Source organism: Lissotriton helveticus, chromosome 10 (assembly GCF_964261635.1).
Source record: "Lissotriton helveticus chromosome 10, aLisHel1.1, whole genome shotgun sequence".
Taxonomy (NCBI): Eukaryota; Metazoa; Chordata; class Amphibia; order Caudata; family Salamandridae; genus Lissotriton; species Lissotriton helveticus.
This window is the reverse complement of record NC_136071.1, coordinates 300,287,063-300,310,767: the sequence shown is the minus strand read 5'-3', so window position 1 is coordinate 300,310,767 and position 23,705 is coordinate 300,287,063. Positions and strand designations below refer to the sequence as shown.

General features: G+C 50.5%; 1 protein-coding gene across 3 annotated transcripts in view; it reads left to right on the top strand.

Annotated features, from left to right (window-relative positions):
* Positions 1 to 23,705, top strand: part of SETD2 (SET domain containing 2, histone lysine methyltransferase) — a 1,168,808-nt gene that overhangs the window by 518,188 nt on the left and 626,915 nt on the right. The gene's annotated exons all lie outside the window — the stretch shown is intronic.

Here is a 23,705-nt window from a genome sequence, read left to right as displayed (position 1 = left end):
CAGAGGCTAGAGACCCCAAACCTGGCATGACCAGGAGGTTGGTCATACCTCTGCAGTTTAGGGGGTTCCTTCTTACCTTGGCCCATGATATTCCCCTTGCAGGACACTTAGGCCAGAACAAGACGTGGGACAGGCTTGTTTCACACTTTCACTGGCCTCACATGTCAGAGGATGTCAAGGAGTTTTGTCGCTCCTGTGTCACTTGCCAAGCCAGTGGTAAGTCAGGTGGCACAACAAAGGCCCCCCTAATACCACTACCTGTGGTGGGGGTCCCCTTTGAAAGAGTTGGAATTGATATTGTGGGTCCAATGGACCCCCAAACAGCATCTGGGAACAGATTCATACTGGTGGTAGTGGATCATGCCACCAGGTATCCAGAGGCTATTCCCCTGAGGACCACCACAGCACCTGTGGTGGCAAAAGCCCTCATTGCAGTTTTCTCAAGAGTGGGCTTCCCAAAGGAGGTGTTATCAGATAGGGGCACCAATTTTATGTCCAGCTATCTGAAAGCAATGTGGAAGGAATGTGGAGTAAACTATAAGTTTACCACCCCATATCATCCACAATGCAATGGGCTTGTGGAGAGATTTAACAAGACCCTTAAAGGCATGATAAAAGGATTACCAGAGAAGCTCAGGCGGAAATGGGACATTCTTTTACCCTGCCTGCTCTTTGCTTACAGAGAGGTCCCACAGAAGGGGGTTGGCTACAGCCCTTTTGAACTTTTGTTTGGCCACCCTGTGAGAGGTCCATTGTGTTTGGTGAAGGAAGGATGGGAGTTACCTCTCAAAAAGCCCAAACTAGACATAGTGGACTATGTACTTGGTCTCCGCTCCAGGATGGCTGAATACATGGAAAGAGCATCCAAAAACCTGGAGGCCAGCCAAGAATTGCAGAAAGCTTGGCATGACCAAAAGGCTGTACTGGTAGAGTTCCAACCAGGACAGAAGGTGTGGGTACTGGAGCCAGTGGCTCCAGCAGCACTCCAGGACAAATGGAGTGGACCCTATCCTATCATTGAAAAGAAGGGAGAAGTCACCTACTTGGTGGACTTTGGAACACCCAGGAGCCCTCACAGGGTAATCCATGTGAATCGCTTGAAAGCATTTGTGGACAGGGAGGACATGAGCTTGCTCATGGCCACAGATGGGGATCAGGAGGAAGAGAGTGACCCTCTCCCAGACTTGCTTTCTCAGAACCCTGATGATGGTTCAGTTGATGGAGTAGCCTTGGCAGGCAGCCTCACTGACCAGCAACAGATGGACTGCAGACAAGTTTTGCAGGCCCACAGGCAATTGTTTTCACTCACACCCAGCCAGACTGACTGGTGTACCCATGTAGTGGACACTGGTGACAGTCTGCCTGTGAAGAATAAGATCTACAGGCAACCTGACCATGTCAGGGATTGCATCAAGGCTGAAGGTGCAAAAGATGTTAGAGCTTGGAGTGATTGAGCCATCAGAGAGCCCATGGGCCAGCCCAGTAGTCCTTGTGCCAAAACCTCATACCCAAGATGGAAAGAGAGAAATGAGATTTTGCGTGGACTACAGGGGTCTCAATGCTGTCACTAGGACAGATGCTCACCCCATTCCAAGAGCAGATGAGCTCATTGACAGATTGGCTTCTGCCAAGTTTCTGAGCACATTTGATCTGACAGCTGGCTACTGGCAAATCAGATTAGCTGAGGAGTCAAAAGCCAAAACAGCATTCTCTACCCCTAGTGGACATTATCAATTTGTGGTAATGCCCTTTGGTTTGAAGAATGCACCTGCCACTTTCCAAAGGTTGGTGAACCAAGTCCTTACTGGGTTGGATGACTTTTGTGCAGCATATCTAGATGGTATTGCTGTCTTTAGCTCCACCTGGGAGGATCACCTGATCCACCTGAAGAAAGTTTTGGAGGCCCTGCAAAAGGCAGGCCTAACTATCAAGGCCACTAAGTGCCAGGTAGGGCAGAGTAAGGTTGTATACCTGGGCCACCTAGTAGGTGGAGGCCAGGTTCAGCCACTGGAAAGCAAAATCCAGGCCATACAGGACTGGGCTCCTCCAGTTACCCAGACACAAGTCAGAGCCTTCTTGGGCCTGACTGGGTATTACAGAAAGTTTGTGAAAAACTATGGGTCTATAGTGACACCATTAAATGACTTGACATCCAAGAAGATGCCAAAAAAGGTTCAGTGGACAGTTAGCTGTCAAAAGGCATTTGATGACCTGAAGAAGGCCATGTGCTCTGCACCTATCCTGAAGAGTCCTGACTACTCCAAACAGTTCATTGTTCAGACAGATGCTTCTGAGTTGGGGGTGGGAGCTGTGCTCTCACAACTTAATCAAGATGGTCAAGACCAGCCTATTGCTTTCATTAGCAGGAGGCTGACTCCCAGAGAGAAACGTTGGTCAGCCATTGAGAGGGAGGCCTTTGCTGTGGTTTGGGCATTAAAGAAGTTGAGGTCCTACTTGTTTGGAACTCACTTCCTGGTGCAGACAGACCATAAGCCCCTCTTATGGCTTAATCAGATGAAGGGTGAAAATCCCAAACTGCTCAGGTGGTCCATTTCCCTACAGGGGATGGACTTTACAGTGGAGCACCGCCCAGGGACTGACCATGGTAATGCAGATGGTCTCTCCAGGTACTTCCACTTAGAACATGAAGACTTATCTGGTCAAGGTTAGTTTAATGTCCCTGCGTTTGGGGGGGGGGGTTGTGTAGGAGAGTAGGGTCTGCTATCCTATGGTCACCCCAAATTTTTGCTTTTTGCTTCACTGGTTTTCGACTACTGAGGCCGTGGGCCTGCTGATCAGACCCCCAGCCTGCTGTTCTCTCACTAAATTACTGACACATGTGCTATAGGCACATACCAATTGGAAATGGACTCCTTGTCAGCCCCTGTATAATGCACTATAGGTGCCCAGGGCATAGGGGCCACCAAGGCCTACCAGGGGCTGCAGCATATCTTTTGCCACCCCTGGCTGGTTCTTAAATTGACACAACTGGCTGATCACTCAGCTGGGGTAAGGTGGTGTAAGCACCCCTTGCTTAGATATAGTATACCTATATCTAAACCTATATCTGGACACATGTAAACCTGTGAGCCACTCCTATGGAAGGCCTCATCAATCCTGGAGGCAGAGTGCGTGGTTTTATGTGAGATGGAGCTCTAGCATGAGCTGAGCCTGTCTGCAGCTGTCGGGAACAACTCCCTAAGCTGTTTCAGGATAATGCCATACCATATACTCTTAAGTGCCTTATAATCCTCGCGGTTAAATAGCAACTTTGGTTTGGCTTTATCAAAACATGTCGTGTAAGGTGTCATACGATTTGGAATACTATCCCCTCGCCAGTTCTGGCGACGGGGATAGCATTCCACCCCTCTAGAGGGGTAAGACATGTTCCTTTACTGTAATGCGGTTAATTTCTCCAAAGACCTTAGATCCACAAAATGGATGCCTCTGCCACAGACAAATGTCTGGACCCCTGCAGCTGACCGAAACTCGGCCAAATGGGTCCTGGACAAAGGGTTTCCTGTCACAGGAGGGTGTCACCGCCCTCCAGACAGGAGATAGTGGATTGTAGCAGGGAGGTCTGAAAGAAACCAGACACTGCCTGGGGCGCACAAGGCTGCCCCTTGCATAATCCGGCCAAACCGGTTCTGGGGCACTCCAGCCCTCGTGCCAGGGCGGCCTGGATCAAAGGAAAGGGGTGTATCCACCCCCTTCCTGGGTCCCACCCATAAGGGGGGACCTAGCAGGTAATCACGCCCCCCAGATTGGAATAAGAGTGGGAGCAGTGCCAATGCACATCAGATTTCCTGGAAGAAACATTAGAAACGAAACTCTGGACCCTTGGACCTCCATCTCAACGTGGAAGCCCGAAGAATCTCCCTTGTGGTCAAGGAGTGACCACCCTGCAGCAGCAGGCACCATCCAGCCCTCGACGTCTACTTAGTTGCAGTTCCCGCCGGAACTCGAGCGACTGAGATCGACGAGATCAAGCTTGCCTGCCTTCCAACAGCCCGATCCACAGTCCCTGCAGAGCTGAGACCCGTGGAGGCGACCGGAAGCGTGGGGCACGCCATCTTGAATTGACCACGAGACGCTGACCGTGCAGCCCACGAGTGACCCTCGAAGCTGTGCACCGGGGTTTGAGAAGCCCCCACCCTGAGCTACTCCTGAGCCGAAGTTCAGCCCTCCACACTCGACGAGTGCTGCGTGGGGCCCTTCTGCTCCATTTGGCTCAACGCGTTGGCCCGGTCACTTGCCAGCCGGCTAGTCGTCCCTGTGCCGACGAAACTACAAAGAAGACTCGTGAATCTGGTTGCTCCAGATCCACACCAGCTCCCCTGAAAAGGAGCCCTGACTCTGACCTTCCTGGTCCGAGTGAGAAGCAATCTTCCGATCCCGCGTGGATTGCTCTTGCCAAGTGTTGTTTGCTCCAAACTTGAAGCCGACTGCACCGACGGTGAGAGCCTGCGTGGGACAGATCGTGACCTGCTCCTGGACGTCGCAGATGCCCCAGAGCCCACGTGACAGCGGAGAGAAGCTCCTCGACGACCACCTGATTGCGCCCGACATTGCCTGGTTCCGTCCTGGTTCCACCCTGGTCACTGCTGAGTGACCCAGACTCTGTCCCCTCTGCTTTCAGGTACCCTTCGACTTGAGTCCACCCTTGGACTCCACCGGACACTTCATCTTCAACCCGCCTGCAGCCCTTTCAGCTTCAAGCACCAAGAGCCTGCGTGTCAAAACCCGACGCCACTTCGACCCTGTGCACCCACTTCCTGTGGGTGAGGTAACTTTGCTCCGCCGGTGTTCCCACACTGGTGCACATCTCTAGGGTCTGTGTGTTAAGTTTTGTTCCTCTAGGTCCAGCGGAAGTGTCCTTAAACTTTAACTTTATGACTTTTACGCACCATTGGTTAACATTGGTGCATGCGTGCGCTTTCCGCACATCTCCCGAATCCCGAGGGCCATTCCCGACTTCAGCATTGCTTGTCCTGACTGCTCCCAGCGATGCCCTAGGCCTAACCACTGCTCGAGTGGCATCTCTTATACCACTTGTTTAGTGTATGGTTTGAGTGGCCACCCGCCCTCATCCATAATTGTGCAACTTGTATGTTTAAACAGTGCTTTTGATTTAACGCTTGTGCCCCTTTATTCATAAAGAATACTGGGGATTGTTTTTAGTAATAAACACATATATTTTTATAATATATACTTGTGTGGTGTCCTTTCATTTGATATTACAGGATTGTATGTGGTAAAACAGCTCGCTTAACACGACCTCTTAAGTTAAGCCTTTTGGCTGCTTAGTCCATGCTACCCCTAGGATAGCTTGTCTAATAAGGTTGACTTACAACCAGACACCATAAGGGATTGTTTGGTCTGATAATAGGTGGTTCCAGAATTGGAAACATCACCTATCAGGCCAACTTCTCACACTTTGCCACAAGCGAAAACGCAAAATGCCAGTACTTTGCCGCCAGGTTCGCACATCCACAATCGCAAGGGAATGAGTTATGGATGAACTGGTCAGGCAAATTTGCGTACGCTTTTCCCCCAGCTCCATTAATACCGCTAGTGGCACGCAAAATGCGCCAACATTCCCTGACACTAATCCTGGTTGCTCCCACATGGGCGAGGCAATCATGGTACACAACGTTCCTAGAACTGTCAGTGGTGCCTCATCAAAGACTGCAACTCGCACCCAGTCTTCTAACTCAGAACCATGGCGAAATCCAACACCCAGACCCGCAACAGCTGAACCTAGCGATCTGGCTCCTGAAATCCTAGAGTTTGGATACATCAACTTGCCTCCAGACTGCATGAATATTCTCAAAGAGGCAAGACAACCCACTACCAGAGCATGTTATGCATCAAAGTGGAAACGTTTCGTCATTTACTGTAATAACAATGACATTAACCCACTTGATGCTACCACTCAAAACATCATTTGCTATCTCTTGCACCTACAATGTTGCAAATTAGCCTATTCATCCATCAGGATACATTTAGCTGCGTTAGCAGCATATCTGCAAAACAGGCAACACCTTTCACTATTTAGGGTGCCAGCAATTAAAGCGTTTATTGAAGGACTTAAACGCGTCATTCCTCCAAGACACCCACCTTCACCAGCCTGGAATCTAAACGTTGTTTTAACCCGACTTATGGGACCACCTTTTGAACCACTACACTCATGCGAACTACAGTTTCTTACTTGGAAGGTGGCTTTCCTTATTGCCATTACTTCGCTTCGAAGAGTTAGCGAGCTGCAAGCCCTAACTATTCAAGGGCCATTCATTCAAGTACATGCAAATAGAGTAGTTTTCAGAACAAACCCTAAATTCATGCCAAAGGTGGTATCCCATTTCCATATAAACCAAAGTATAGAACTGCCAGTGTTCTTACAAAACCCACAGACGGTAGCTGAAAGGGCCTTGCATACTCTAGATGTAAAAAGAGCTCTGCTATACTATATAAATAGAACTAAGTCATTTCGAAAAACAAAACAGTTGTTTGTTGCTTTCTCACCACAACACAAAGGCAACCCGATTTCAAAGTCAGGTATAGCCAGATGGATCGTTAAGTGCATTCAGATATGCTATTTAAAGGCAAAACGCACCTTAACAGTTGTCCCTAGGGCGCATTCCACACGCAAACTAGGGGCATCCATGGCTTTCCTAGGAAATATTCCTTTACACGAAATTTGCAGAGCAGCCACATGGTCAACCACACATACATTTGCAAAACACTATTGTGTAGATGTACATTCAAAACAGCTAGCTGCTGTAGGCCAGGCTGTTCTCAAAACTCTCTTCCAGACTGCTGCAGCTGACACAAGTAGCCGCCGCTAGGGGAGATACTGCTATACATTCTGTGAGAAGTTGGCCTGATGTGCAGTGCTCACTATTCTAGTGATCACTATATATCAGTCCAAACAACCCTTATTGATGATTGGTTGTAAGTCAACCTTATAGACCAGCTATCCTAGTAGCATGGGTACGAGCAGTCTAAGGCTAAGACTCTAGAGGGCGTGTTAAGCCAGCTGTTTTACCATCACATTACCCCTTGAACACCCAGTGAAAGGACACCACACAAGTGTTATGAAAATAAACAATGTATTTATTAGAATCACAACAACCCTGTACTCTTTATGAGGACAGGGTGCTAAGCACACAACAAAACTCTTACGAAAATACTTTTAAGTTAGCACGTTACACAAATGCCCGAGGGGCACGAAAAACCATATACGCTAAAAGTGGAATGCGAATTACTAGCAGGTAAGTAACAGTTCTAATAGGCTTTGGAATCGCTAGGACTGGACTAGGGAATCGTTAGATTACTACTAGGAGGCCTAGGGGACTCGGGTGCAGAGTGTGCACTCTCACGCGGGATGCGGGACAAAGTCTATGGAAGCTAGAATTCACAAAGTTAGTGTTCACGGGCGAACCCGACCTGGTAGGGAGAAAACGACAGTGGATCCTGACCCTTGGATAGTGAGGCTATGCTGGGACACCGGAGTGCCGAAGTTACCTAGCCCAGGGGCTGCAGCTGCATAGGTCTGAAAAGACGTCGGGGATCTCGTTGCCGGACCAGGAGCCTGGAAGGAAGAAGTTGCTGGCAGGCGACCAGTGAAGAAAAGTTCGATGGATCCAAGCCTGGATCAAGGAAGAAGAAAACCTGAAAGCAGAGGGGACCAAGTTCTTGAATCACTAGCCAGTGATTAAGTGGGCACCAGGATGGCACCGGGCGGAGTCACCGCAGTCAGGTGAGTGGGCGCTGCTGGGCTCTGCAGTCTCTCGGACCAGGAGGCGTTGTCGGCGACCAGGATGGAGGTGCGAGCTGTCCCACGAAGGATGAAGTCGTTGGCGTCGAAGTTACCCAGGATTGGGCAACAAGCCTTGGCTAATTCAAGCCCACGCGGTGGACTCAAAATGGCGTCTTGAGTGGACCAGGAGGGTCCGGGGTGCTCCTCTTCTGGGAGGGAGCAAGGGCCAGTCTGGAGCAACCAGACCAGCAGCAGAAATGTCGTCGGGCGTCGTCAGGAAGGCCACAAGCCAACGGGCTAGTAGCCAAACAACGCGGTGAGCAGCGGAAAGCAGAAGGGCCCCACGCAGATCGTGGAGATGCTGGGGGGCTGCACTTCGGAGCTGGAGCTGCTCAGAGTCGGGGCTTCTCGGACCCCAAAGCACTCACCAGGAATTCACTCGGCGGGCTTGCTGGAAAGAAGTCGTGCAGTCTTGCAGATGGCCGGTCCCTTGAGGTCTCGTCGCACCCACGGTTCTCAGCTGGGCTGTAGAGGTGGGTAGAGGTCAGAGGTGCCAGGGAAGCCGGTTCTCGTCGAGCTGGGCAGTCGGATTCCGGAGGAAGGACTTGCAGCAGACCGCAGTGTTCTTAGATGGTGCCTGCGGGTGCAGGGTGACTACTCCTTAGTCACAAGGGAGAAATCTTAGGAAGAAGTCTTGAGTTCCTTTCGCAGAAAGTAGTTTCAGGATTCAAAGATGATCTGATTTGGAAGGGGGCCAGTCTCTACCTTTATCCTGTAAAAAGGGGCTGGCACGCGACTAAGTCCTGCCCTATGGGTGGGACTAGGAGGGGGGTGGTTACACCCACTTCCTTGGCGGGCTTTTCCCCAGCACAGGGTCTGGAGTGACCCTGGAACTGGTTCAAGCCGGCCTATGCACAGTGAGCACCGGGGTGCTACTTGCAGTCACCTTCCTCTAAAGCCCTGCCTACTTACAATACACAAAACCCTGTCTGGGACGGTGCTGGCACCGCCCCTGGCAGGAAACCCTTTGTCCTTATCTCCTGCTCTGGGAGGACTCCCAGCAGCAGGAGGGCAGACTTGTGTCTCGGTGGCAGCATCCATTTTGTGGATGCTAAGGCTCTGTCTGACTTTTAACCGGGTTATAGGTTACAGGCATGTCGTGTCCCTCTAGAAGGGTGGAATGCTAACCCCGTCGCCAGAATTGGCGAGGGGTTAGTATTCCAATTCGTATGACACCTTACTCGACATGTTTTGATAAAGCGATACCAGAGTTGGCACATAACCGCGAGGATTATAATGCACTTAAGAGTATATGGTATGCGATATCATGGAAACGGCTAAGGGATGGATCCCGAAAGCCGCAGACAGGCTCAGCTCATGCCAGAGCACCATCTCACACGATTCCAAGCACTCTGCCTTCAGGATTGTTAAGGCCTGCCATAGGAGTGACTGATAGGAGATCTGTGTGTCCATTTTAGGGTTAGATATAGGTATACTATATCTAAAGCAAAGGGTGAGTACACCACCTTGCCCCAGCTGTCGTGCAGCCAGTTGTGTCAGTTTTAGTTAGTCAATCCAGGGGTGGCACAATACGTGCTTCAGCCCCTGGGAGACTTCTGGGTGCACCTCAGCCCTGGGTACAGGGACTTGGAGAGGGCCCAGTGCCAATTCAGTACCTGGGTACAATTTGGATAGAGAGAACAGCTAGGCTGTGGGTCTGATTAGCAGGCCCACAGCCAGGGAAAGTCGTAAACCAGTGCAGCAAAAAGCAAAAATCTGGGTGATCATAGGATTGCAGACCCTACTCTCCTACATGACCCCCCCCCAAACTTTGGGACAATAAGCTAACCTTGACCAGGTGAGTCTTCTTGCTCTAAGTGGAAATACCTGGAGAGCCCATCAGCATTGCTGTGATCAGTCCCAGGTCTATGCTCCACTGTAAAATCCATCCCCTGTAGGGAAATGGACCACCTAAGCAGTTTGGGGTTTTCACCCTTCATCTGATTTAGCCACAAGAGGGGCTTATGGTCTGTCTGAATGGTGAAGTGAGTGCCAAACAAGTAGGCCCTCAGCTTCTTCAGGGCCCAGACCACAGCAAAGGCCTCCCTCTCAATAGCTGACCAATTTTTCTCTCTGGGTGTCAACCTCCTACTAATGAAAGCAATAGGCTGATCATTACCATCAAAATTCAGTTGAGACAGAACAGCTCCCACACCCAACTCAGAAGCATCTGTTTGGACAATGAATGGCTTGGAGTAATCTGGACTCTTGAGGATAGGTGCTGTGCACATGGCCTGCTTTAGGTCATTGAATGCTTTCTGACAGCTTGCTGTCCACTGAACTTTCTTTGGCATCTTTTTGCTTGTCAGGTCATTAAGGGGGGTCACTATGGACCCATAATTTCTGACAAACTTCCTATAGTACCCAGTCAGGCCCAAGAAAGCTCGAACCTGAGTCTGGGTGATTGGAGGAGTCCAGTCCTTGATGGCCTGTATCTTACTCTCCAGTGGCTGAACCTGGCCTCCACCTACAAGGTGGCCCAGGTATACAACCTGTGACTGCCCTATCTGGCACTTTGTGGCCTTGATAGTGAGGCCTGCCTTTTGCAGGGCCTCTAACACTTTCCTCAGGTGGACCAGGTGATCCTCCCAGGTGGAGCTAAAGACAGCAATATCGTCAAGATAAGCTGCACAGAAGTCATCCAGCCCAGTGAGGACTTGATTCACCAACCTTTGGAAGGTGGCAGGTGCATTTTTCAGTCCAAAGGGCATTACCACAAATTGATAATGCCCTCCAGGGGTAGAAAATGCTGTCTTAGGTTTGGCTTCCTCAGCTAACCTGATTTGCCAATACCCAGCTGTCAAATCAAATGTGCTTAAGAAGTTGGCAGAAGCCAATCTATCTATAAGCTCATCTGCTCTTGGTATTGGGTGGGCATCAGTCTTAGTGACTGCATTGAGGCCTCTGTAGTCTACGCAAAACCTCATCTCTCTCTTACCACCCTGGGTGTGAGGCTTTGGCACTAGAACTACTGGGCTAGCCCAAGGGCTATCTGAGGGCTCAATGACTCCCAGTTCCAACATTTTCTGCACTTCAGTTTTGATGCAGTCTCTAACATGATCAGGCTGTCTGTAGATTTTACTCTTGACAGGCAGACTGTCTCCAGTGTCAACATCATGGGTACACCAATCAGTTTGGCTGGGTGTCAGAGAGAACATATGTCGAAAGGATTGCAGAACTTGCCTGCAATCCTGTTGCTGATGTTCAGTGAGGCTGCCACAAAAGACAACACCATCAACTGACCCATCATCAGGATTCTGAGTGAGCAGGTCTGGGAGAGGGTCACTCTCTTCCTCCTGTCCCTCATCTGTGGCCATGAGCAAGCTCATGTCCTTCCTGTCAACATATGCCTTGAGCCTGTTAACATGGAGCACTCTGAGAGGGCTCCTGGGAGTTCCAAGGTCCACCAAGTAGGTAACCTCTCCCTTTTGCTCAATGATGGTGTGGGGCCCAGACCATTTGTCTTTCAGAGCTGCTGGGGCCACTGGCTCCAGCACCCACACCTTCTGTCCTGGCTGGTACACAGTCAGTACAGCCTTTTGGTCATGCCAAGCTTTTTGAAGTTCCTGGCTGGCCTCAAGGTTTTTAGATGCCTTCTCCATATACTCAGCCATCCTGGAGCGGAGACCAAGTACATAGTCCACTATGTTGGTTGCAGGCTGTTTGAGAGGTCTCTCCCATCCTTCCTTCACCAAACACAGGGGTCCTCTTACAGGATGCCCATACAGAAGCTCAAAAGGGCTGTAGCCAACCCCCTTCTGTGGGACCTCTCTGTAAGCAAACAAGAGGCAGGGGATCAGGACATCCCATCTTCTCCTAAGAGGTTCAGGTAGTCCATGAATCATCCCTTTCAGGGTCCTGTTGAATCTCTCAACAAGCCCATTGCATTGTGGATGATAGGGTGTGGTGAACTTGTAGTTCACACCACACTCTTTCCACATGGCAGTCAGATATCCTGACATGAAGTTTGTACCTCTGTCAGAAACGACCTCCTTAGGGAAACCCACTCTGGAGAACACTCCAACTAGGGCTCTTGCCACTACAGGGGCTGTAGTGGTCCTAAGGGGAATAGCCTCAGGATACCTGGTGGCATGGTCCACCACCACCAGTATAAACTTGTGTCCTGATGCTGTCTGGGGTTCCATTGGACCAACAATGTCAATCCCCACTCTTTCAAAGGGAACCCCCACCACTGGTAGTGGTATGAGGGGGGCCTTTGTTGTGCCACCTGACTTACCACTGGCTTGGCAAGTGACACATGAGCGACAAAACTCCTTGGTATTCTCATTCATATGGGGCCAGTGAAAGTGTGAGACAAGCCTGTCCCAAGTCTTTGTCTGACCTAAATGACCTGCAAGGGGAATCTCATGGGCCAAGGTGAGAAGGAAACCTCTCAGAGACAAGGGGATGACCAGCCTCCTGGTTGCACCAGGCTTGGGGTCTCTTGACTCAGAGTACAGGAGTCCATCTTCCCAGTATACCCTGTGGGCACCTGTGGCATTCCCTGCAGCCTCAGCAGCAGCCTGCTGTCTGAGGGGTTCAAGGGAAGGGCAGCTCAACTGTTCCTTCCCCAGGTCTGCTCTGGAGGGTCCCCCTGAGCCCAGAAACTCAACTTGATCAAGTTCAAGCTCTTTAGGCTCAGTTCCCCTCAGCTCTTCTAGATCAGCCTCCTCAGAGACTTGATCCTCAACCTGGGGCAAGGGGGAAGGCAAAGCCTTACCCTTACTGCTCTTCTTCTTGGAAGGTGTCTGGTCCATAGTTTCAGGATCCAGCACCTGTTCAGTGGGGCATTTTCTGGCCTGTGACCTAGTCACAGCAAGCACATGTGCTGGCAAGCCTAACATCTCCATGTGAGTCCTCTGCTCCACTTCTGACCATTGTGATGACTCCAAATCATTGCCCAACAAACAATCAACTGGGAGGTCTGAACTGACTACAACTTTCTTTTGTCCCTTCACTCCACCCCAGGAGAAAGCCACAATTGCCACACTATGACTAGTAGTGACATTGCTGGCATTGGTCACCAGGAAATCAGTACCTGGCATGATCTGTCCAGGGTCCACAAAGTTAGGTGTCACCATGGTGACACTGGCACAAGTGTCCCTATAGGCCTGAGCCATTTTGCCATTAATCAAAGGTGTCTGCCTGTATTTGCCCAAAGTATTGGGACTTATTTCAGGGGACATATCCATATCCCCTGTACAGACAAGGACAGCCTGAGTGAGTGTGCCAACTAAGTTGTCAGACCCCTCAGTACCCAAGGTTAACCCAACTAATGCCTTGGGAGTGACACTACCACTACTGACTGTACTAGGGGGTGCAGTTGCTTTAGGAGCTGTAGTGGCAGGAGTTTGTCCTCCTCCTCTTTTGGTGCACTCACTAAACCAGTGAGATTTACTTTTGCAGTACTGGCACCACCTTTTTGACTGGCCTTCTTGAGTCTTCTTCTTCTGGGAAGCCTGACCCCCACCCTCTTTGGTTTGTTGGGGACCTGGTGAAGACTTCTGGTCATTTTGCTCATTCTTAACATTACCCTTCTGGTCTGCTTTCTTCTGACCACCCTGGTTCTGGTTCTGGTTCTGCTTGATCCTTGTCCTGACCCATTTGTCTGCCTTCTTTCCCAATTCTTGGGGAGAGGTCAGATCTGAATCAACAAGGTGCTGGTGCAGCAACTGGTTCTGACAATTGTTCAACATTTGTTCTCTCATCATTAGATTATACAATCCTGTATAATCTGTAACCTTGCTACCCAGCAACCAGCCCTCCAAAGCCTTAGTGGCACAATCCACAAAATCAGACCAGTCCTGAGACTGAGTTTTCTGGGTGTCTCTGAACAGCAACCTGTACTGCTCAGTGGTTAAACCAAACCCATCAACCAGTGTATTCTTCAGGACCTGGTAATTGTTAGCATCCTCCACTCTTGTAGTGAGGAGCTTATCTCTACCTTTACCATCAAAGGAGAGCCACAGTATAGCTGCCCACTGACTCTGGGGAATGTTCTGCACAGTGCAGGCCCTCTCCAGAGCAGCCATCCATTTCTGGATGTCATCCCCTTGCTTAAAGGGGGGCACTATTTTAGTCAGGTGTTTAGTATCTAAACCCTTCTCTCTATCTCTTGGGAGATTGCTGCCACCAGTGGGAGCTAGCCCACTCATCTGCTGCTCTCTTGCCAGGGCAAGCTTCTCTTTGGCCAGGGCAATTTCTTCCCTTTCAATCCTCAGTTCAGCTTGTCTCATCCTAGCTTCATGCTCCTTTCTCTGAGGGGAAGTAAATCTCCTCTGTGGAGGATTCCTTCTCCCCTGAGAAGAGGCATTAGAGTGCAGAGATCTATTGGAGTCCCTAGAAAGAGATCTATCTCTCCTAACTCCAAGGTTAGGCCCACTTCGGGTTAGTACTGGGGGGCCCCCAGATCCTAGCCCAAGTAAGTCTAAGTTGGTCCTAGTTAGCCTTCTGACTACCTCAAGACCTTTGTCTACCTCATCCCCAGAGAGTACCTCCTGATCCTCCTCCTCAACTGCTGAATCAGTGTTGGGGAGGTCTGGATCCCCAGAGGTTCCCTCTAAGGCTGGCATGCTCTCATGTAACTGAGAGAGCTTTCTGGCATCATATGTCTCTAAGAGACCTATCAGAAAGGGAAGGGTGGGGTTAGACCCCTGCTTCAGTTTCCTGGAGACACAGAGTTGCCTCATCTCCTGAAAATTGAGAGCTGCATGTCTTGAAGTGACCTGTGGAGGGTCAAAACTGACCAGGGGAGTCTCAGTAGAGTCCCCCTGAGTCGACATGCTTTTCTAGTGAGGTGTAAGTGGTGCACTTACCTACACTATATGTTTGCCTACTGATCCCTTGCTAGAGTTGTAGTTTAGGGTGTGCTAGGCCCTAGGAGCTACAACAGCTGGTTCAGTAGAACTCAGAGTATTCTAAGCTAAGTTATATGTACCTTTAGTACTTATGTGATCTTTCACAAGATATTCTTAGGGCATGTGTGGTAAAACAACAGCAAGCTCAAATCCCAACCGCTGCTCACCAATGTGAGAAGTTGGCCTGATGTGCAGTGCTCACTATTCTAGTGATCACTATATATCAGTCCAAACAACCCTTATTGATGATTGGTTGTAAGTCAACCTTATAGACCAGCTATCCTAGTAGCATGGATACGAGCAGTCTAAGGCTAAGACTCTAGAGGGCGTGTTAAGCCAGCTGTTTTACCATCACATTACCCCTTGAACACCCAGTGAAAGGACACCACACAAGTGTTATGAAAATAAACAATGTATTTATTAGAATCACAACAACCCTGTACTCTTTATGAGGACAGGGTGCTAAGCACACAACAAAACTCTTACGAAAATACTTTTAAGTTAGCACGTTACACAAATGCCCGAGGGGCACGAAAAACCATATACGCTAAAAGTGGAATGCGAATTACTAGCAGGTAAGTAACAGTTCTAATAGGCTTTGGAATCGCTAGGACTGGACTAGGGAATCGTTAGATTACTACTAGGAGGCCTAGGGGACTCGGGTGCAGAGTGTGCACTCTCACGCGGGATGCGGGACAAAGTCTATGGAAGCTAGAATTCACAAAGTTAGTGTTCACGGGCGAACCCGACCTGGTAGGGAGAAAACGACAGTGGATCCTGACCCTTGGATAGTGAGGCTATGCTGGGACACCGGAGTGCCGAAGTTACCTAGCCCAGGGGCTGCAGCTGCATAGGTCTGAAAAGACGTCGGGGATCTCGTTGCCGGACCAGGAGCCTGGAAGGAAGAAGTTGCTGGCAGGCGACCAGTGAAGAAAAGTTCGATGGATCCAAGCCTGGATCAAGGAAGAAGAAAACCTGAAAGCAGAGGGGACCAAGTTCTTGAATCACTAGCCAGTGATTAAGTGGGCACCAGGATGGCACCGGGCGGAGTCACCGCAGTCAGGTGAGTGGGCGCTGCTGGGCTCTGCAGTCTCTCGGACCAGGAGGCGTTGTCGGCGACCAGGATGGAGGTGCGAGCTGTTCCACGAAGGATGAAGTCGTTGGCGTCGAAGTTACCCAGGATTGGGCAACAAGCCTTGGCTAATTCAAGCCCACGCGGTGGACTCAAAATGGCGTCTTGAGTGGACCAGGAGGGTCCGGGGTGCTCCTCTTCTGGGAGGGAGCAAGGGCCAGTCTGGAGCAACCAGACCAGCAGCAGAAATGTCGTCGGGCGTCGTCAGGAAGGCCACAAGCCAACGGGCTAGTAGCCAAACAACGCGGTGAGCAGCGGAAAGCAGAAGGGCCCCACGCAGATCGTGGAGATGCTGGGGGGCTGCACTTCGGAGCTGGAGCTGCTCAGAGTCGGGGCTTCTCGGACCCCAAAGCACTCACCAGGAATTCACTCGGCGGGCTTGCTGGAAAGAAGTCGTGCAGTCTTGCAGATGGCCGGTCCCTTGAGGTCTCGTCGCACCCACGGTTCTCAGCTGGGCTGTAGAGGTGGGTAGAGGTCAGAGGTGCCAGGGAAGCCGGTTCTCGTCGAGCTGGGCAGTCGGATTCCGGAGGAAGGACTTGCAGCAGACCGCAGTGTTCTTAGATGGTGCCTGCGGGTGCAGGGTGACTACTCCTTAGTCACAAGGGAGAAATCTTAGGAAGAAGTCTTGAGTTCCTTTCGCAGAAAGTAGTTTCAGGATTCAAAGATGATCTGATTTGGAAGGGGGCCAGTCTCTACCTTTATCCTGTAAAAAGGGGCTGGCACGCGACTAAGTCCTGCCCTATGGGTGGGACTAGGAGGGGGGTGGTTACACCCACTTCCTTGGCGGGCTTTTCCCCAGCACAGGGTCTGGAGTGACCCTGGAACTGGTTCAAGCCGGCCTATGCACAGTGAGCACCGGGGTGCTACTTGCAGTCACCTTCCTCTAAAGCCCTGCCTACTTACAATACACAAAACCCTGTCTGGGACGGTGCTGGCACCGCCCCTGGCAGGAAACCCTTTGTCCTTATCTCCTGCTCTGGGAGGACTCCCAGCAGCAGGAGGGCAGACTTGTGTCTCGGTGGCAGCATCCATTTTGTGGATGCTAAGGCTCTGTCTGACTTTTAACCGGGTTATAGGTTACAGGCATGTCGTGTCCCTCTAGAAGGGTGGAATGCTAACCCCGTCGCCAGAATTGGCGAGGGGTTAGTATTCCAATTCGTATGACACCTTACTCGACATGTTTTGATAAAGCGATACCAGAGTTGGCACATAACCGCGAGGATTATAATGCACTTAAGAGTATATGGTATGCGATATCATGGAAACGGCTAAGGGATGGATCCCGAAAGCCGCAGACAGGCTCAGCTCATGCCAGAGCACCATCTCACACGATTCCAAGCACTCTGCCTTCAGGATTGTTAAGGCCTGCCATAGGAGTGACTGATAGGAGATCTGTGTGTCCATTTTAGGGTTAGATATAGGTATACTATATCTAAAGCAAAGGGTGAGTACACCACCTTGCCCCAGCTGTCGTGCAGCCAGTTGTGTCAGTTTTAGTTAGTCAATCCAGGGGTGGCACAATACGTGCTTCAGCCCCTGGGAGACTTCTGGGTGCACCTCAGCCCTGGGTACAGGGACTTGGAGAGGGCCCAGTGCCAATTCAGTACCTGGGTACAATTTGGATAGAGAGAACAGCTAGGCTGTGGGTCTGATTAGCAGGCCCACAGCCAGGGAAAGTCGTAAACCAGTGCAGCAAAAAGCAAAAATCTGGGTGATCATAGGATTGCAGACCCTACTCTCCTACACATTCTATGCACAGATATGAATTCAGCAGCCCACATGCCTCGAACGGAATATGCTACTTACCAGTATGCATCTGTTCTTGGCATGTAGGGCTGCTGACATTCATATCGCCCACCCACCTCCCCGGTGCCTGTCGCAGCTCTCTGCATGGCCATCTCTTACTGTACTATACTCTATCTCTGCCACAATGGCGAAAAACAATCTGGGGATGGAGAGGATGCCCATGCGCACTGTAGTCCAAGGGAGGAGCCACCTATCTCGTGATACTTCGAAGACTCTTCTAGGACAACAATGTGCAATCATCCGGACCCAACACTAGGTGGCGATCTAAGCACAGATATGAATGTCAGCAGCCCTACATGCCAAGGACAGATGCATACTGGTAAGTAGCATATTCCTTCTGTAGTAGGGGTATCTCTGTTATAGTCATAAGCGCCCGTCCTCCTCCCAAGTGGAGAAAATGGTACTGTGATGTATGCTACAGGCCTTGCTTCATGCACCTTCAAAAAGAAATGAAAGTAAAAGGAAGGGGCTGAGCATGCTGGGATACCGAGGGTCTCTAGAGCGTGCCTTAAAGGCACAGTGTTCCTTTTCCAGACACATAATGGCAGCCTATGGAGGCTTGTCTGTCCCTACTTTCCTCTCTATCATTCCAAGGATTTGGTGAGGGGAGGAATGTTTCTCTATGGGTGAAACTTGACAGATTGTGTTAAATGTGTTATTGATGTTATGTCCTTGGCATTTCTAGCTGAAGTACTGGACAGTGTAGCCTTGTAGGTACAGGCTGCATTATTGTCTTTAATTTTCTCTTAAGTGTCTATGCAGGACTGCAATGAAGACAGCTTAAGAGATTATTTTTGATTGCTCCGGGGTCCACGCACATGGTCGGGACTATTTACTAGATTATGACTATAACAGAGATATCCCTACTACAGAACTGGAGTTACAGGTAAGAAACTACTCCTTCCTCATGGACTACCAAATTTGATGACCCGTTTGGCACACCCACTGTGAGAAGTTGGCCTGATATATGATGCTCACTAGTTCTAGTGATCACCTTGTATCAGTCCAAACAACCCTTATGGTGATTGGTTGTAAGTCAACCTTATAGACCAGCTATCCTAATGGTAGTATGGACAAAGCAGTCTTAGGCTAAACTCTTTAGGCATGTGAAGCCAGCTGTTTTACCACAATATAACCCCTTGAATACCAGATGAAAGGACACCACACAGGTTGTTATGAAAATAAACAGTATATTTATTAATAACAACACCTCTGAACTCTTTATGAGGTCAGAGGGCTAAGCACATGACAATCTCTTACGAAAAATACTACAAGTTGCACAAAATTACAATGGTGCCCTACGGGCACGACAAACCATATACTAAGTAAGTGGAATGTGAAAGTTGATAAGAGGAATGGAGCTGTCCAGAGGCTGTAGGATCTATGGGACCACGCTACACTAACTCTAGGTAAGTAATAGGAGGCCCACGGAACGCGTGTGCAGAGTGTGAACTCACACGCGAGATGCGTAACAACGTCTATGGACAGTACAGTTCAAGTTAAAGGTGAGTACGGACAATCCTGACTAGGTAGGACTAAAACGACTGTGGAACTCGACACTAGGACAGTTAAACTACCCTTAAGCACCAAAATGCTTGTGTTACCTCACACACGGGCCGCGGGTGCATAGGTGTTAAAGTGCGTCGGGTTCTCGCGATGAAGTCAATGGAGCCTGAAAGAAAAGATGCTGCAGGCGACCAGGAGGAAGATGTCCGGTGCAATCCAAGGGTGGATTGTTGAAGAAGGAGACCTGAAAGCAGATGGGACAATGTTCACAGTCACTAGCCAGTGACTGGAGTGGAACCAGGAAGGAACCAGATGTCGTCGTCGCGATCAGGTGAAGAGTGGACGCTTGACTGCAGCCTACGTGGACCAGGAGGTGTCTTCGACGACCAGGTTGGAGGCACGAGCTGTCCCACGCAGGTTCTCGCTGTCGGCGGTGTTGGATCCGGGATTGGAGGCAACAGGCCTTGGCAAAGGCAACCCACCCGGTGAGTGAAGAAAGCGTCTGGTGCGGACTAGGAGAGTCCGGGGTGCCCCTCTTTTGGAAGGGAGCAAGTGCCAATCTGGAGCAACCAGATCAGCAGTGAAAATTCAAAGGGTCGTCGTCTAGGAGGCCACTAGCCAGCCGGCAAGTGACCAGACAACGCGTCGAGCAGGAACCAAGCAGAAGGGCCCCACGCAGATCTCGTGGATGCTGGAGGGCTGATCTTCGGTGCAGGGGCTGCTCTGGGTTGGGGCTTCTCAGTCCCCAAAGCACTTGGTCGAGTTTACCTCGGGAGTCGTGCTGGAAGCGAAGTGCAGGTTCGTTCAAGATGGCCGGTCCCACGTGTCTCGTCGCACCCACGGGTCTCAGCTTTGCTGTAGATGTAGGTAGAGGTCGGAGAGGTCTGAGAATCCGGGTCTCGTCGGGCTCTGAAGTCTAGATCCTCGAGGGAAGACGACAAAGTGAAGCCGCTGGACGCTTGATGGTGCCTGCAGTTGCAGGGTGGACACTCCTTGCCCACAAGGGAGATTCTTCAGTCTTCTGTGGAGCAGAACGTCGAAGGCCAGAGTTTCTTCTTGTTGAATAGTTCAGGATAATCTAATTTGGAATGGGACCAGCTCCTACCTTTATTCTCCTAAAGGGGGCCGCACTACTGACTAGGTCCCTCCCCTGGGTGGGACCAGGAAGGGGGGTGGTTACACCCCCTATCCTTTGTCCGGTTTCCCGCCAGAGCTGGGGCAGGGATTCCCCAGCAACTGGTTTGAACCGGTGTATGCACAGGGCACCTTGTGTGCCCCAGGCATGTCTCATTCCTTTCAGGCCTCCCTACCTCAATACACAAAATCCTGTCTGGGGTGGTGCTAGCACCTCCCAAGGCAGGAAACCCTTTGTCCAAGCCATCCTCGCTGGAAGGACTCCCAGCAGCAGGAGGTCAGACTTGTGTCTGTGGTGGCAGCATCCATTTTGTGATGCTGAGGCTCGAGTTAACTTTAACCGGGGTTCACAGTTACATACATGTCGTGTCCCTCTAGAAGGGTAGATTGCTACCCCCGTCGCCAGAATTGGCAAGGGGGTAGTATTCCAATTCGTATGACACCTTACTCGACATGTTTTGATAATGTTATACCAGAGTTATCATTTAACCGCGAGGTTGATAATGCACTTAAGAGTATATGGTATAGCGTTATCATGGAACAGCTATTAGGACTTGGTTCCGCAAGCTGCAAACGGGCTCAGCTCATGCCAGAGCACCATCTCACATAATTCCAAGCACTCTGCCTTCAGGATTGATAAGGCCTGCCATAGGAGTGACTGATAGGAATATATGTGTCCATTTTAGGGTTAGATATAGGAATACTATATCTAAAGCAAAGGGTGTTTACACCACCTTGCCCCAGCTGTCGTGCAGCCAGTTGTGTGTGTTTGGGTGGCAAGCCAGGGGTGGCATAATACACGCTTCAGCCCCTGGTAGGCCCTGGGTACGCCTATGCCCTGTGTACAGGGACTGATAAGGTGGCCCATTACCAATTGGTAAATGCACCTAAAGTACATGCTTGTCAATTTAGAGAGAGAACAGCTAGGCTGTGGGTCTGATTAGCTGGCCCACAGCCAGGGAAAGTCGTAAACCAGTGAAGCAAAAAGCAAAAATCTTGGGTGACCATAGGATTGCAGACCCCACTCTCCTACACCCACCAAACGTTTTAGGAAGTTATTCTCGACCACCTGTAATATGTCTATAGTGGTGTAACCTCATATTTTACTGCCATAGCAGGCAGTTGCTACACCTTTAGCCTGGTAAATTTTCAGCATGGCTGCAATCGGGCGCTTGCCCATCTTTGCAGCGAAGTTAAAAATTGCAGCAGTTATTCTGAAGAACTCCCCCTTTTTCTTCTGAATAAGAGACCCCCACTTCAGGCGGTTGTCCAATAAGACCCCTAGGTATGAAAAGACTGTCGTCAAAGGGACCTTCTCTGAACCTACTGTAAAAAGATACTTTTTCATTGGTCGTTGCGCTACCTGCAAACTATAGGATTTGGCATTATTAATTGCCAAATCTAGAGACCCCATGAATTTTAAAAAGGTGTCTAACAAAGTTTGAATTCCCCTGGCTGTTCTGGCTATAAGGACTGCATCATCCGCATATAGTAGGACGGGGAGACCCCGTCGCCATACATATGGGAAGTCTGCCCCTGTACCCACCAAGGCTCCCATCAAGCTCATTTATGTAAAAATTAATCTGAAAAGGGGCCAAAATGCAGCCTTGCCGTACCCCTCTTTCAATTTTTAAATCCCCAGACACCCTGAGATCTTGGGCCTATCTAACAATCGCCTTGGTGTCCCCATATAGATCCACTAAGAAGTTCACAATGTTATCTTCCACCCCCATGGCCCTCATGGACAGCCACAGCTTGGCTCGCTTGAAGCAGTCAAACGCGGATGAAAGGTCCATGAAGGCCAGGTAGATTGTACCTGGGCGAGCCATCATGTATTTACCCAGATTCAAGTAAAGGTTTAGACATTGGACCACTGTCGACCGCCCTGGGCGAAACCCATATTGGATGTCGGAGATGATGTTATGCTCCTCTGCACAGGAAGATAATCTTTCCAATAGCACTCCTCCCACCACGTTTACTACTAAATCAATAAGGGAGATTGACCTGTAGCAAAAAGTACTGTTGCGACCCCCCTTTTTAGGTCTCGCACCTGGCGATTACAGCTGTCTTGCCTGCGCGACCTATAGGCACCGACTCTTCTTCCCAGGAGACAGGAGATTGGCACGCGCATCCGGAATCGGATCAGGTCGCGTGCGGACAGCATGCCGGAAACACACGTGTGCACACACACAGACGCACACACACTCGCACACACAGACACACGTGCACACACACACATGCGCACACAGACACACGTGCGCACACACACCCCCTCTCCCCCCGCCCCCACTTACCGGGCTCTTTCCGCTACAGGCTCCGTCACTCCGCCGCATCAGCGTACCACGCTGGTTGTCCCTCTCTCCCTCGTCAGCGGGTCAGTCTTGGCAGCAGGCGGAGAAAGCAGTCGGGGCTCTCCACGAACACTGGAGCGCCGCTAGCTCACATGCTCACTTCCGGCTTGCTTCACGGGCACAGGAGCGCGGGGTAGGCTCCCGTCTGCTTCCTGTCTTTTTGCGTCCCTGTCCCCGTCCCAACACAGGGTGCCTGGCTTCCTGTCCAAGCCGGGCTGCGGCGGTGAGTTTGTCAATTAATGTGCTTGTTTTACAGCTCACTGACTTGTTTATTAAATATGACGCTTTCTCCTTGAATTGCATTTATAATTGTTTGCAACCACATCGTAAAAACGTAAGCTAGCAGTGCACCTCCTTGTACAAGCCGGGAGCAGGGCGTCAGTGGCCGTGCAGGGCCTCATGGCTGTAACCGTGTGCACGCCGGGTGTAGGGGCCTCCAGTGGCCGTGCACTGACGTGTACAATCCGGAAAGCAAGATCTTATGGGCGCCATACCGTGTACCCGCCGGGAGCAGGGGCACCATGGTCGTGCCTCACCGTCTACATGCTTGGAAGAGGCCTCAGTAGCCAGCGTCCGGTACATGCCAGGAGGAGGGACCATAGCAGCCATGCCTCTGTTGCTCCAGGCTGAGGAACGGAGGCCCCAGTGGCGTGCCCCACGGTAACATCCCAGAAGAAAGGCCTTGACTCCAAGTTTTCCGGGGCGAGCACATCCTGGCAAATTTAACGGGACAATTTTGATGTGAAGATGAATAAACCTATGTCTCGGCGTAGTTTTATAACTCCCACAAACACTGTCTCATAGCTGTGCTTCCGGGGGCGTGTGTATCCACGAGCAGTTTGAACCCCGACACCCTCTGCCCTGCTTGTGGCGGCAGAGGGGTCTTCAGCCCCACAAACTCAGCAGACATCACCGAATAAAGGAGATTCTATAACTCCTCGGTGATGGGTAGAGGGGGTGTGTGAAATGGGGTGCAGGACGACCCCCGCCCTTATAAAGAAGAGGGGTTCGAACAGTTCAGTTTCAAACAGGGATCGTTTTGTAAGTGAGCACAATCACATCAGGGAAACATTATCCCCTCCATGGGACTATATTTT